The sequence below is a fragment of the Tachyglossus aculeatus genome, chromosome 1 (assembly GCF_015852505.1).
Source record: "Tachyglossus aculeatus isolate mTacAcu1 chromosome 1, mTacAcu1.pri, whole genome shotgun sequence".
Classification (NCBI taxonomy): Eukaryota; Metazoa; Chordata; class Mammalia; order Monotremata; family Tachyglossidae; genus Tachyglossus; species Tachyglossus aculeatus.
In genome coordinates, this window is record NC_052066.1 from 63,859,718 (window position 1) to 63,875,969 (window position 16,252).

The 16,252-nt window shown below is 46.0% G+C and overlaps 1 protein-coding gene across 1 annotated transcript in view; it reads left to right on the forward strand.

Moving 5' to 3' along the window:
* The window catches only part of LOC119937121 (collagen alpha-1(I) chain-like), a 163,464-nt gene that overhangs the window by 79,305 nt on the left and 67,907 nt on the right, over positions 1-16,252 (forward strand). The gene's annotated exons all lie outside the window — the stretch shown is intronic.

The following is a 16,252-nucleotide window of genomic DNA, read 5'->3' on the forward strand; positions in this document are numbered from 1 at the left end:
CTCCTATCAGGCAGATAATTGCTCTCCCCCACTTCAAAACCTTACTGAAGGCACATCTCCTCCAAGGAGCCTTCCCTGACTAAGCCCTCTTTTCATCATCATCATCATCATCAATCGTATTTATTGAGCGCTTACTATGTGCGGAGCACTGTACTAAGCGCTTGGGAAGTACAAATTGGCAACATATAGAGACAGTCCCTACCCAACAGTGGGCTCACAGTCTAAAACGGGAAGACAGAGAACAAAATCAAACATACTAACAGAATAAAATAAATATAATAGATATGTACAAGTAAAATAAATAAATAAATAGAGTAATAAATATGTACAAACATATATACATATATACAGGTGCTGTGGGGAAGGGAAGGAGGTTCCTCTCCTCCCACTCATTCATTCAATCATATTTCATTCAATTGTATTTATACTCCCTTCTGCGCCGCTCTTACTTGCTCCTTCATTTGTCCTCCCTCCCATCCCACAGCACATATGTGTATATCTGTGCCTATAAATATGTATATATATATATAGTTAGGATATATATATTTATGTGTATTAATGTCCATCTCCCCTTTTAGACCATTTTTCTCAGTTTTCTCAACTGTAAAATGGGGATTAAATCCTACTCCCTCCTACTTAGGCTGTAGCGTCATGTGGGACAGGGACAGTGTCCAACCTGAATTCATTCATTCATTTATTCATTCAATTGTATTTATTTTTTGTTAGTATGTTTGGTTTTGTTCTCTGTCTCCCCCTTTAGACTGTGAGCCCACTGCTGGGTAGGGACTGTCTCTATATGTTACCAACTTGTACTTCCCAAGCGCTTAGTACAGTGCTCTGCACACAGTAAGCGCTCAATAAATACGATTGATGATGATGATTTATTGAGCCTCTTGTACCTACCCCACTGCTTAGTATTGTACTTGGCACATGGGAAGCACTTAAAAAATACAGTGATAATAATAATAATAATCACAACAATAATAGTTTCATTGCCTGGAATAAAATGTATTCTTTAGGTAATAGTGCTAATAATTTTAAAAAATATTATAATAATAACTAAAAACTATTATTATTGTTGACACTGTTACCTAAAGAATGCAGTTTATTCCTGACAATGAGTAAAGTGGCAGTAACTCAGCTTGGGGACAGTTAGGATTTGAAGCCGATAATAACCAAACTTTAAAAACAAAAAGATAAACAGATAAAGGATTCCCTTTCCCCAAATTAAACTCCTTCTCTCCAACTAGACTTCTAGACTGTGAGCCCGCTGTTGGGTAGGGACAGTCTCTATGTGTCGCCGACTTGTACTTCCCAAGCACTTAGTACAGTGCTCTGCACACAGTAAGCGCTCAATAAATACGATTGATTGATCTAGATAGTCCCCGTGCCAACCGAATAAGGAATTTTCCTTGGATTTTAGTCACGCTCAGCCGAAAACAGATTTGCCGTGGAATCTCTCCTTACCTTTACTACGAAGGACTTTTTCAGACACAATCTTTCTGAAGCTCTCCACCGTGGTTCTTTTGAATTCCTCTTCGGTGGAGGCGATGTCTATGATGTTGAGCTTGCTTTCCACCCCAATCAGACATACTTGGTAGAGCATTTCTCCCTCAGGCCACTCTCCGAGTGAAGAGCACTGAGGATCAGAACTTCTCTTTCACCGAAGACGAATTCTTCTCAAAGTCCCTCCACTGCTCTCCAATGCTTTCACTTTCCATTTCTTGCTCTATTGGCTTTGCAGTAGGTGGAGCATATGAGCCAGAGAGCTCTGTCTGCCAAATAAAAACGATAATAACATCAACAACAATAATAATAATGGTACTTGTTAAGCGCTTACTATGTGCCAAGCACTGTACTAGATAGGAGATCATCAATGCAGCACTTAGAACAGTGCTTCACACATGGTAAGCGCTTAACAAATGCCATCATTATTGTTGTTGTTAATTGTGAGCCCAAGCACTTGGTACAGTGCTCTGCACACAGTAAGCGCTCAATAAATATGATTGAATGAATGATTTCTGAGCCCAATAAGGGACAGGGATTGTGTCCAACTTGATTTGCTTGTATTCTACCACCTCCCCCCAGTGCTTAGTACAGTGCTTGGCACATAGTAAGTGCTTAACAAATATTAACAAATATTATTGTTGTTATCATTATGTCCCTCAGACTAAGCAGAACAGGAATTGATTGAATCCCCATTTTGCAGATGAGGGAACTGAGACACAGAGAAGTTCAGTGACCTGCACAAGGACACCCAGCAGATGAATGGAGAGCCAGGTTTAGAACTCAGGTCCTCTGACTCCCAATCCGATGCTATTCTCACTAGGCCATACTGCTCCTCAACACGAATGACCTTAAAGAGTGTATTTTTCAGTTTCACTGTAACAGGGAACCTGATTAGGAAACCAAAAGCCGGAAGGGCAGAGGAAACATTTTTAAGAATCTGCTAAAAAAAAAAGTCTTGGACAATGCAAAATCCCAGATGAAAAATTGGGAGCCAGTAGCTGAGGAGGGATCAGCCTGAAGTGCTGCTGACAAGAAAGCAGCGTGGGTCAGTGGAAAGATCCTGGGCTTTGGAGTCAGAGGTCCCGGGTTCAAATTCCGCCTCTGACAACAGTCAGCTGTGTGACTTTGGGCAAGTCACTTAACTTCTCTGTGCCTCAGTTATCTCATCTGTAAAATGGGGATTGAGACTGTGAGCCCCCCCCGCCCCGTGGGGCAACCAATCACCTTGTAACCTCCCCAGCGCTTAGACAGTGCTTTGCACGTAGTAAGCGCTTAATAAATGCCATAATTATTATTATTATTATTAAAGGAGTGGATTCATTCAATTCAATCATTCAGCTGCACTTACTGAGCGCTTATTGTGTACCGAGCACTGCACTGAGTGCTTGGGAGAGTACAGTACAACAACAAACAGTCACATTCCCTGTCCACAATGAGCATACAGTCTAGAGTGGGGGAGGCAGACATCAATACAAATAAATAAAATTGCGATTATGTACATACGTGCTGTGGGGCTGGGAAGGGGGAGGAGCAAAGGGAACAAGTCAGGGCGATGCAGAAGGGAGTGGGAGATGAGGAAACGTGGGGGTTTAGTCTGGGAAGGCCTCTTGGAGGAGATGGGCCTTCAGTTAGGCTTTGAAGCTGGGGAGAGTGGTTGCCTGTCAGATTTGAGGAGGGAGGGTGTTCCAAGCCATAGGCAGGATGTGGGCTAGGGGTTGGCAGTGAGACAGGAGAGATGGAGGCCCAGTGAGAAGGTTAGAACCAGAGGAGCCTAGTTTGAAGGCTGGGTTGTAGAAGGAGAGAAGGGAGGTGAGGTAGGAGGGGGCAAGGTGGTGGACTGCTTTAAAGCCAGTGGTGAGGAGTTTTTGTTTGATGTGGAGTGGATGGGCAACCACTGGAGTTTTTTGAGGAGGGGAGTGATATGTCCTGAACGTTTTTGTAGGAAAATGATCCGGGCTGCAGAGTGAAGTACTGACTGGAGCGGGGAGAGACAGGAGGCAGGGAGGTCGGCAAGAAGGCTGATGGGATGATTTTAGTGATGATGTGAAGGTGAGACTGACAGGATTTAGTGATGGATTGAATATGCGGGTGGAATGAGAGAGAGGAGTCAAGCATTATGCCAGGGTTACAGATTTATTCATTCATTCATTCAATCATATTTATTGAGCACTTACTATGTACTAAGTGCTTGGGAAGTACAAACTGACAACATGTAGAGACAGTCCCTAACCAACAATGGGCTTACAGTCTAGAAGCGGGAGACAGACAACAAAACAAAACTTACGAGACAGGAAGGATAGTGTACCCTCTACAGTGATGGGAATGTCAGGGGAGGACTTGGTTTGGGTGGGGAGATAAGGAGTTCTGTTTTGGGCATGTTAAGTTTGAGGTGATGGGAGGACGTCCAATTAGAGATGGCTCGAAGGCAGGAGGAGATGCGAGACTGGAGAGAGGGAGAGAGACCAGGGCCGGAGATGTAGATTTGGGTATCAGCTGCCTAGAGGTGGTAGTTGAAGCCATGGAAGAGAATGAGATCTCCAAGGGAGTGGGTGTAGACGGACAATAGAAGGGGACCCAGAATTGAACCCTGAGGGATCTCCAGAGTTCCAGAGTGGAGGCAGAGGAGGAGTCTGCAAAGGAGACTAAGGATGAATGGCCAGAGAGGTAAGAGAAGAACCAGGAGAGGTCAGAATCAGTGAAGCCAAGGTTGGATAACGTTTAAAGGAGAAGAGTGGCTCACAGTATGAAAGTCAGCTGAGAGATCAAGGAGCATTAAGATGGAGTAGAAGCCATTGGATTTGTCAAGGAAGAGATCACTGGTGACCTTTGAGAGGGCGGTTTCTGTGGAGGGTTCCTGTTGTGCAACCTTAGATGAGTCACTTAACTTTTCTGTGCCTCATCTGCAAAGTGGGGATTGAATCCCTGTTATCCCTCCTTAGACTGTGAGCCCCATTTGGGACCTGATGATCTTGTATCTATCGCAGCGCTTAGTATCTTGCTTGTCACATGGTAAGTGTTTAGCAAGTGCTAGGTCACCCTAGACTGTAAGCTACCTTGTGGGAAGTGAATACATCTACCAACTCCCTTATATTGTACTCTCCCAAGCTCTTAGTACAGTGCTCAGCACAGAGTAAATGCTCAGTAAATACATTGGATTGATTCTTTCTCCACAACATTTCCTGTATCCATCCCTTCCTTTTCACCTAAACAGCCTCACCCTGGTCCAAATTCTGGTCCTCTCTGCGATAGCACAATACAGCAGAATTAGCAGACATATTTCCTGACCGTAACGAGCTTAAAGTTTAGAGGGGGATGAAAGAGACTGAGGATCAACCAGAGAAATAGGAGGAGGACAAAGGGAGAACTTTGTTCCCCGACAAAGAGAGAACTTTGTTTGTCAACAAAAAGAGTGAACTTTGTCCGTCAACAAAGGCTAGAAGCTGGGTGTGGAGGGCAGGGGACAGCTGGGACGTTCCAAAATGGGGTTATGACAAGGGCAGGAAGGAAGAAAAAACAAACCTACTAACAAGGGATTTCCCAGAAATAGTCAGAGAATCGAGTCTGAAACTTAAACATTTATTTTCATGTAAACTCTACAACTTCCTCCACCCTGAACCCTCTACAGTTGTATCTTTGGTGTGGGTTTTCCTCAGGAAGGAAGTCAAAAGAGGTTACAGGCACCACTTTTTCAGGCTTCTCATTCTTTCTGGACCTAATAATTGTGGCATTTGTTAAGCGTTTACTATGTACCAGGCCTCTAGACCATAAGCTTGTTGTGGGCAGGGAATGTGTCAGTTTATTGTTCATTCATTTATTCATTCATTCAATCATATTTATTAAGCGCTTACTGTGTGCAGAGCACTGTACTAAGTGCTTGGGAAGTACAAGTTGGCAACATATAGAGACGGTCCCTACCCAACAGTAGGTTCATTGTTCTATTATGCTCTCACAAGCACTTAGTACAGTGCTCTGCACACATCAAGCGCTCGATAAATATGACTGTCTGACTGACTGAGAGTGGCCTGCTCTAGCTTCCAACCCTTCTGAACATCTCTTCTTCCAATCTTCAAACTCCACTGTGAACTGCCGGTGTGGAGCACCTGGCTAAAACACCTTGACTGAGAAACAGTATCCCTCCATCAACCAGACATTCAGTTGGAATAAAAGAGATGTGGAATCTGGCCAGAAAATGAAAATGAACTCTGGCTGAGTACTTGGAAGAATTATAAATCTCTGAATAACCATGTATGCTAACAACTAGTATTTTAATCAGAGACAAGTGACTAGGAATAAAGAAGACAGAACAAGATACTTAAAACAAGAAGGTCAGATTTACCCTGGAAAACCTCCAAAACCCCTCTTCCTTGGACTTAATTCTCCTTTGCTTAATTAGGGGATAGGGACTTCTTATCCATATGGAATCTGCTCTGTAGAGGTCCTTCAGACAGCTTTCATTCATTCATTCATGCAATCGTATTTATTAAGCACTTGCTGTGTGCATGGTACTAAGCTCTTGGGAATTTACAATACAACAGTAAATACTGACAATCCCTGCCCACAATGAGCTCATAATCTAGGGTGGGGGCAGGGGAGACAGACATCAATACAAATAAACAGATATCGATATAAATAAATAAAATTACAGATATATACATAAGTCCTGTGAGGCTGGGAGGTGGGGAAGAGCAAAGGGAGCAAGTCCAGAGGACACAGAAGGAAGTGGAAGATGAGGAAAAGTGAGGCTTTTCGTCTGGGAGGGCCTCTTGGAGGAGATGGGCCTTCAGTAAGGCTTGTGAAGAGGGGGAGAGTCATTGTTTGGAGGATTTGAGGAGGGAGGGAGTCCCAGGCCAGAGACAGGCATAGGCGGTGAGACAGGAGAGATGGAGGCAAAGTGAGAAGGTTAAAAACGGAGGAGTGAAGTATGCAGGCTGGGTTGTAGAAGGAGAGAAGGGAGGTGAGGTAGGAGGGGGCCAGATGATGGAAAGCTCTAAAGCAGCATCAGAAGGAAGAGAGTGGGGAAGGAGGAAAACAGAGAGAGAAAGAGAGAGAGAGAGAGAGAGAGAGAGAGAGAGAGAGAGAGAGGGAGGGAGGAGGGAGAGGGAGAGAGAGAAAGAGAGAGATGGGGAGGGAATGCGAGAGAGATATCAAAAATCCTTTATCCCTTTAATCAAGGGCAGCTCAGAAGCTTGACTGTTTTTCCACTTATCTGTAATTTATTTCAAAGTCTGTCTCCCCCAGTAGACTAGAAGCTCCTTGAGGGCAAGGATCGTGTCTCCCAACTCTATTGCATTACAGTCTCCCAAAAGACATGGTATGTATTGAGTGCTTACTGTGTGTAGAGCACTGTAATAATAATAATAATGATGATGGTATTTGTTAAGTGCTTACTATGTGCAAAGCACTGTTCTGAGCGCTGGAGGGATACAGAGTGATCAGGTTGTCCCACTTGGGGCTCACAGTCTTAATCCCCATTTTACAGATGAGGGAACTGAGGCCCAGAGAAGTTAAATGACTTGCCCAAAGTCACACAGCTGACAATTGGCAGAGCTGGGATTTGAACCCACAACCTCTGACTCCAAAGCCCGTGCTGTTTCCACTGAGCCACGCTGCTTATCCTAGAACCCTTCTTCCTCTGAACCTCCAGAAGACTGCTGTACTAAGTGTTTGGGAGAACATGGAACAACAGAGGTGGTAGACACACTCCCTGCCCACAGTGAGTTTACAGTCTAGAGGGGGATGAAAGAAGACTGAGAATTAGCCAGAGAAGTAAGAGAACAAGGGGGGACCTTTTTCGGTAAAATCAACGCTATGATGGTGTTCCAAAAGGGGCTCATGACACAACAGGAAAAACAAAAACAAAAGCCAAAACCAGAGGAAGACAAACAAACAGCAAACAAAGAATTTCTGAGAAATACTCAGCCAGAGAGAATGGAATCTGAAGCCTACACCCTTTTTTTAAAAAACGGTATTTGTTAATACTTATCTTCACCATGAATTTTTTCTTTTATGGCATTTGTTAAGCACTTATTATGTTCCTGGAACTGTTCTAAGCATTCATTCATTCAATCGTATTTACCGAGCACTTACTGTGTGCAGAGCACTGTACTAAGCACTTGGGAAGTACAAGTTGGCAACATATAGAGACGGTCCCTACCCACTGGGGTAGATACAAAGTAATCAGTTGGACACAGTCCATGTCCCACATGGGGCTCCCGGTCGTAATTTCCATTTTACAGATAAGATAATTGAGACCCAGAATAGTGAAGTAATAATAATAATAATAATAATAATAACATTTATTAAACACTTACAATGTGCAAAACACTGTTCTAAGTGCTGGGGAGGTTACAATAATAATAATAATAATAATGATAGAATTTATTAAGCGCTTACTGTGTGCAAAGCACTGTTCTAAGCGCTGGGGAGGTTACAAGGTGATCAGGTTGTCCCACGGGGGGTTTACAATCTTAATCCCCATTTAACAGATGAGGGAACTGAGGCTCAGAGAAGTTAAGTGACTTGCCCAAAGTCACACTGCTGACAATTGGCAGAGCAGGGATTTGAACCCATGACCTCTGACTCCAAAGCTCCTGCTCTTTTCACTGAGCCGCACTGCTTCTCTAAGTGATTTGGGATTTGTCAAGGTCACACAGCAGACAAGTGGAAGAGCTGGAAGTAGAATTGAGGTCCTTCTTACCCCCAGACCAATGCTCTGTCCACTAGGCCATAATGCTTCTCCGTTCTACACTCCTCCACTCTGAACCCCCAAAAGACAGCTATATTTTTCACATGGGTTTATTTGTTGCTTTATGGTATTTGTTAAGCGCTTACTGTGTGCCGGGCACCGTAGTAAGCACTGGGCCAGATATAAGCTAATCAGATTGGTCACAGTCTCTGCCCCACTTGGCGCTCACAGTCTTAATCCCCATTTTACAGATGAGGTCACTGAGGTCCAGAGAAGTGAAGTCATTTGCCCGAGGTCACACAGCAGACAAGTGGTGGACCGAGGATTAGTCCCAGACCCAGGCTCCGTCTACTACACTACAATGCCTCCCAAGCACCGAGAAGCAGTGTGGCTCAGTGGAAAGAGCCCGGGCTTTGGAGTCAGAGGTCATGGGTTGAAATACCGGCTCCCCCACTTGTCAGCTGTATGACTTTGGGCAAGTCACTTCACTTCTCTGGGCCTCGGTTCCCTCATCTGTAAAATGGGGATGAAGACTGTGAGCCCCCCGTGGGACAACCTGATCACCTTGTAACCCAGTTCATAGAACAGTGCTTTGCACATAGTAAGTGCTTAATAAATGCTATCATTATTATTGTTATTATTAAGTGAGGAGTGAGGAGAAGCAGTAGGGAATACTGGTAGGGTGCTTTAAAGTCAGTGGTCAAGAGTTTCAGCTTGATTTGGATTGGAATGATGGCCATTGGAGAGTTTTGAGGAGCAGGAAGATGGGTGCAGAATGATGTTTTAGAATAATGACGGGGGAAGTAGAGGGAAGTGCGACCGGAGAGGGAAGGGGCCAGTGGCAACTGATAAGGGGTATAAAATTGGGCAGAAGGCAGAGGGAAAAGAGAAGGAGGACACTATAGCCTGGTTTTCCCTCTTTTCCCACTGAGATTTGTCAGCCTAATTGCAGAAGAAGGAGCAGAGCTAGACTCTGTGCTTTGTGCAGTGCTCTCTCTGCACACAGTAAGTGCTTAATAAATAGGACCGATTGATTGATCGTATTCATTCAATCGTATTTACTGAGTGCTTACTATGTGCAGAGCGCTGTACTAAGCACTTGGAAAGTACAATTTAGCAAATCCGTCTTCTAGACTGAGCCTGTTGTTGGGTAGGGACCATCTCTATATGTTGCCAGCTTGTACTTCCCAAGCCTTAGTACAGTGCTCTGCACACAGTAATCGATCAATCGTATTTATTGAGCACTTAATAATTTATTGAGTGCTTGTATTTATTGAGTAAGTGCTCAATAAATGCAATTGAATGAATGAAGAGAGACAATTCATTCATTCATTCAATCTAATTTATTGAGCGCTTACTGTGTGCAGAGCCCTGTACTAAGCGCTTGGAAAGTGCAATTCAGCAATAAAGAGAGACAATTTGTTCAATCATTCATTCATTCATCCATTCAATCATGTTTATTGAGCACTAACTGTGTGCAGAGCACTGTACTAAGCTCTTGGAAAGTACAACTCGGCAACAGATAGAGACAATCCCTACCCAATGGGCTCACAGTCTAGAAGCGGGAAGACAGCCAATAAAACAGACAGACATCAGAACAAGTAAACAGGCATCAGTATGAATAAATTCATTCAATCGTATTTATTGAGTGCTTACTGTGTGCAGAGCACTGTACTAAGCACTTGAATTGAATTATAGATATATACATGTATACATAAGTGCTGTTGGGCGGGGGGGGAAAGGGAGCGAATCAAGGTGACACGGAAGGGAGGGAGAGCTGAGGAAATGAAGTGTTTAGTCTGGGAAGGCCTCTTGGAGGAGGTGAGCCTTCAGTAGGGCTTTGAAGCAGGGAAGAGTGATTGTTCGGCAGATTTGAGGAGGGACGGCATTCCAGGCCAGAGGTAGGACGTGGGCCAGGGGTTGGCAGCGGGACAGGTGAGATGGAGGCAGAGTGAGAAGGTTAGCCACCAGATGAGCAAAGTGTGTGCCTGCTGGGATGGAGAAGGAGTGAAGGGAGGTGAAGTAAGAAGGGGGAAGGGGATGGAGAGCTACGAAGCCAATAGAAAGGAGTTTTTGTTTGATACGGAAGTTGATAGGCAACCACTGGAGATTTTTGAGAACGGGCTGACACGCTCAGAAAGTTTCTGTAGAAAGATAATCCGGGCAGCAGGGTAAAGTATAGACTGAAGTGGGGAGAGGCAGGAGGTAGGGAGGTCAGAAAGGAGGCTGGTGATTGAATGAGTCCAGCAGATGAAGAGCTCCACAGAGAAGCAGCGTGGTTCAATGGAAAGAGCCCAGGCTTTGGAGTCAGAGGTCCTGGGTTCAAATCCCGCCTCTGCCAATTGTCAGCTGTGTGACTTTGGGCGAGTCACTTAACTTCTCTGGGCCTCAGTTACCTCATCTGTAAAGTGGGGGTGACGACTGTGAGCACCCTGTGGGACAAACCGATCACCTTGTAACCTCCCCAGTGCTTCGAACAGTGCTTTGCACATAGTAAGCGCTTAACAAATGCCATCATAATCATTATTATTGAAAAGAACTGTGAGTAAAGTCGGCTGCCTCTCTCTTGAGTCAGTTGGATGAAGCCCAAGGTTGGTGGGAGCCCTTCAGCTTCTTTGACCACAGCAGCCCGTGGGCACAGCAGGCCCGTGCAGTGCCAGGAGTGGCAGAGAAGGGGGTGATGGTGGATAATAATAATAATGATGGCTTTTGTTAAGCGCTTACTATGTGCCAAGCACTGTTCTACGAGCTGGGGGGAATACAAGGTGATCAGGTTGTCCCACATGGGGCTCACAGTCTTAATTCCCATTTTCCAGATGAGGGAACTGAGCCACAGAGAAATGAAGTGACTTGCCCAAAGTCACACAGCTAAGTGGCGGGGCTGGGATTAGAACCCATGACCTCTGATTCCCAAGCCCGGGATCTTTCCTCTGAGCCACGCTGCTTCTCCATTTGGATGCCCCAAACCGGTGGCCATTGGAGCTGGGAGCGGGGGAAGGACAGTAAGGCTCGGCCAGCATTCATTCATTCATTCAATCGTATTTATTGAGCACTTACTGTAGGCAGAGCACTGTATTAAGCTCTTGGGAAGTACAGCATGGAGTAGTGAATACAGCAAGGATTTGGGAGTCAGAAGGACATGGGTTCTAGTCCTGGCTCTGCCATTTGTCCGCTGTGTGACCTTAGGCAAGTCACTTCACTTCTCGCTGCCTCAGTTCCCTCATCTGTAAAATGGGGATTAAGACTGTGAGCCCCATGTGGGACAACTTGATCACCTTGTATCCCCCCAGTGCAGTACTTGACACATAGTAAGCGCTTAATAAATGCCATTATGTGGGACAGGGACTATGTCCAACCCAATTTGCCTGTATCCACCTCAGCGCTTAGTAGAGTGCCTGGCACATTGTAAGTGCTTAACAAATACCCTAATAATAATAATAATAGGGGTAATTGTTATTATTATTATTATTATATTATTATCATCATCATAATTCTGCCTCAGCCTGAACTCACCCCATTGATTCTTTTTCTCACCAGTCGGACAGGCCCTAGGTCCTGTTTGTGACATTAAGTAAGCGCTCAATAAATACGACAATTTATGAATGAAGGAAGGAAGGAAGGAAGGAAGGAAATCCAGAGCCAGGACCGGCCTTTACCAGAAGACTCTTTAGGCTGTCAGAGGATTCAAAGTCCAGGGGAGGAATTCAAGGCCCTGGGACCCAACCCAGGAGCAGATGTTTCCAGGTGGAACAGAAAGCAGGAAGTTACTGGGGGAGGCTAACTAGAAAGCCACCCCAGGAGAGAGGAGGTTTTCACAGGCAGTACATTTGTGGGCTGTTTAGGGGATTTTGGTAAATGGGCCGTGACTCTTTATTCATATTCATCAGTCAATCAATCAATCGTATTTATTGGGCGCTTACTGTGTGCAGAGCACTGTACTAAGCGCTTGGGAAGTACAAGTTGGCAACATATAGAGACAGTCCCTACCCAACAGTGGGCTCACAGTCTAAAAGGGGGAAACAGAGAACAAAACTAAACATACTAACAAAATAAAATAAATAGAATAGATATGTACAAGTAAAATAAATAAAGAAATAGAGTAATAAATATGTACAAACATATATACATATATATAGGTGCTGTGGGGAAGGGAAGGAGGTAAGATGGGGGGATGGAGAGGCGGACGAGGGGGAGAGGAAGGAAGGGGCTCAGTCTGGGAAGGCCTCCTGGAGGAGGTGAGCTCTCAGTAGGGCCTTGAAGGGAGGAAGAGAGCTAGCTTGGTGGATGGGCAGAGGGAGGGCATTCCAGGCCCGGGGGATGATGTGGGCCGGGGGTCGATGGCGGGACAGGTGAGAACGAGGTACAGTGAGGAGATTAGCGGCGGAGGAGCGGAGGGTGTGGGGTGGGCTGGAGAAGGAGAGAAGGGAGGTGAGGTAGGAGGGGGCGAGGTGATGGACAGCTTTGAAGCCGAGGGTGAGGAGTTTCTGCCTGATACGCAGATTGATTGGTAGCCACTGGAGATTTTTGAGAAGGGGAGTAACATGCCCAGAGCGTTTCTGGACAAAGACAATCTGGGCAGCAGCATGAAGTATAGATTGAAGTGAGGAGAGACACGAGGATGGGAGATCAGAGAGAAGGCTGATGCAGTAGTCCAGACGGGATAGGATGAGAGCTGGAACGAGCAGGGTAGCGGTACGGATGGAGAGGAAAGGTCGGATCTTGGCAATGTTGCGGAGCTGAGACCGGCAGCTTTTGGTGACGGCTTGGATGTGAGGGGTGAATGAGAGAGCGGAGTCGAGGATGACACCAAGTTTTCGGGCTTGTGAGATGGGAAGGATGGTAGTGCCGTCAACAGAGATGGGAATGTCAGGGAGAGGGCAGGGTTTGGAAGGGAAGAAAAGGAGTTCAGTCTTGGACATGTTGAGTTTTAGGTGGCGGGCAGACATCCAGATGGAGATGTCCTGAAGGCAGGAGGAGTTGCGAGCCTGGAGAGAGGGGGAGAGAGCAGGGGCAGAGATGTAGATCTGGGTGTCATCAGCGTAGAGATGATAGTTGAAGCCGTGGGAGCGAATGAGGTCACCAAGGGAGTGCGTATAGATCGAGAACAGAAGGGGACCAAGCACTGAACCTTGGGAAACCCCCACAGTAAGGGGATGGAAGGGGGAGGAGGAGCCTGCAAAAGAGACTGAGAATGAATGACCGGAGAGGTAAGAGGAGAACCAGGAGAGGACGGAGTCTGTGAAGCCAAGGTCAGATAGAGTGTTGAGGAGAAGGGGGTGGTCCACAGTGTCAAAAGCAGCTGAGAGGTCGAGGAGGATTAGGACTGAGTATGAGCCGTTGGATTTGGCAAGCAGGAGGTCATTGGTGACCTTTGAGAGGGCAGTTTCCATAGAATGTAGGGGATGGAAGCCAGACTGGAGGGGGTCGAGGAGAGAGTTGTTGTTGAGGAATTCGAGGCAGTGCATGTAGACGACTCGTTCAAGGAGTTTGGAAAGGAATGGTAGGAGGGATATGGGGCGATAACTAGAAGGTGAGGTGGGGTCAAGAGAGGGTTTTTTTAGGATGGGAGAGACATGGGCATGTTTGAAGGCAGAGGGGAAGGAACCAGTGGAGAGTGAGCGGTTGAAGATGGAAGTTAAGGAGGGGAGAAGGGATGGAGCGAGAGATTTCATGAGATGAGAGGTAATGGGGTCAGAAGCACAGGTGGCTGGAGTAGCACTTGAGAGGATGGAGGAGAGCTCCTCTGAGGATACTGCTGGGAAGGATGGGAGAGTAGCAGAGAGTGTTCAGAGCCAGGGGGTTGGAGAAGTGGGGGAAGAGACTTTGGGGAGGTTGGACCTGATGGATATGTATATATATATATACAGGCGCTGTGGGGAGGGGAAGGAGGTAAGGCGGCGGGGATGGGGAGGGGGAGGATGGAGAGGAAGGAGGGGTCTCAGTGTGGGAAGGCCTCCTGGAGGAGATGAGCTCTCAGTAGGGCTTTGAAGGGAGGAAGAGAGCTAGCTTGGCGGATGGGCAGAGGGAGGGCATTCCAGGCCAGGGGGAGGATGTGGGTCGGGGGTCGACAGCGGGACAGGCGAGAACGAGGCCCAGTGAGGAGGTGAGCGGCAGAGGAGCGGAGGGTGTGGGCTGGGCTGGAGAAGGAGAGAAGGGAGGTGAGGTAGAAGGGGGCGAGAGGATGGACAACCTTGAAGCCGAGGGTGAGAAGTTTTTGCCTGATGTGAAGCTTAATTGGTAGCCATTGGAGATTTTTGAGGAGGGGAGTAACATGCCCAGAGCGTTTCTGCACAGAGATGATCCGGGCAGCGGCTTGAAGTATCGATTGAAGTGGGGAGAGACAGGAGGATGGGAGATCAGAGAGGAGGCTGATGCAGTAATCCAGTCGGGATAGGATGAGAGATTGAACGAGCAGGGTAGCGGTTTGGATGGAGAGGAAAGGGCGGATCTTGGCAATGTTAAGGAGGTGAGACCGGCAGGTTTTGGTGACGGAATCTGATTGTGTATCTGATTCTGCCTGGTCACTCTGATGCTAAACCCCCACATAAGAGTGAATTTAAACTGGATTCACAATGGCGTGTGGAAATTACTAGGCACTATTACTGCAGAATCTGCTCTGACTTCCAGCATTTGGTAGAATGAATTTTCTTTTCAGCAAATTCTACGTAATAACAATAGTAATGACAGTGATAACATCCCTTAAGCACTTATTATTCATTAAGGTGCCGAGCACCATGTTAAGTACTGGGGTAATAATGATAATAGTAATTATGGTATTCGTTAAGCTTTTGCTATGTGCCAGGCACTGTTCTAAGTGCTGGGGTGAATACAGGACAACTGGGTTGGACACAGTCTCTGTCCCACATGGGCTCACAGTCATTCATTCATTCAATCGTATTTATGGAGTCCTTACTGTGTGCAGAGCAATGTACTAAACTCTTGGAAAGTACAGTACAGCAATAGAGATGATCCCTGCCCACAACAGATTTACAGTCTAGAGGATGGGCTCTTAATCCCCATTTTATAGATGAGGGAAGTGAAGTGACTTGCCCAAGGTCACCCAGCAGACAAGTTGCAGAACCAGAATTAGAAGACATTTCCTTCCGACTCCCAGGCTCATGCTCTATCCACTAAGCCACACTGCTTCTCACTTTGGTAATAATAATAATGATGGTATTTCTTAAGAGCTTACTATGTGCAAAGCACTGTTCTACGTGCTGGGGAGATTAGAAGGTGATCAGGTTGTCCCACGGGGGGCTCACAGTTTTTAATCCCCATTTTACAGATGAGGTAACTGAGCCACAGAGAAGTTAAGTGACTTGCCCAAAGTCACACAGCTGACAATTGGCGGAGCCAGGATTTGAACCCATGACCTCTGACTCCAAAGCCTGGGCTCTTTCCACTGAGCCACGTCCCAACCCCGTGTGGACTCGCTGTCTAAGTAGGAGGGAGGACAGGTCTTGAATTCCCATTTTCCAAGTGAGGAAACTAAAGCCCTGGGAAGTGAAGTGACTTGCCTTAGGTCACATAGCAGAAAAATGATAGAGCCATGTTTAGACGCATTCATTCATTCATTCAATCATATTTATTGAGCACCTACTGTGTGCAGAGCACTGTACTAAGCACTTGGGAAGTACAAGTTGGCAACATATAGAAACGGTCCCTACGCAACTATGGGCTCACAGTCTAGAAGGGGGAGACACACAACAAAACAAAACATGTGGACAGGTGTCAAGTCATTAGAGCAAATAGAATTAAAGCTAAATGCATATCATTAACAAAATAAATAGAACAGTAAATATGTACAAGTAAAATAGAGTAATAAATATGTACAAATATATATATACAGGTGCTGTGGGGAGGGGAAGGAGGTAGGGTGGGGGGGGATGGGGAGGAGGAGAGGAAAAAGGGGGCTCAGTCTGGGAAGGCCTCTTGGAGACACAGGGTCTCCTGTCTTCGAGGCCTGTGCTCTTTCCATGGGGCCAGGATGAAATTTACACAAAGATATTCCAAATTTGTTAAATCATTTAATTTGCATTTATTGAATGCTTACTATGT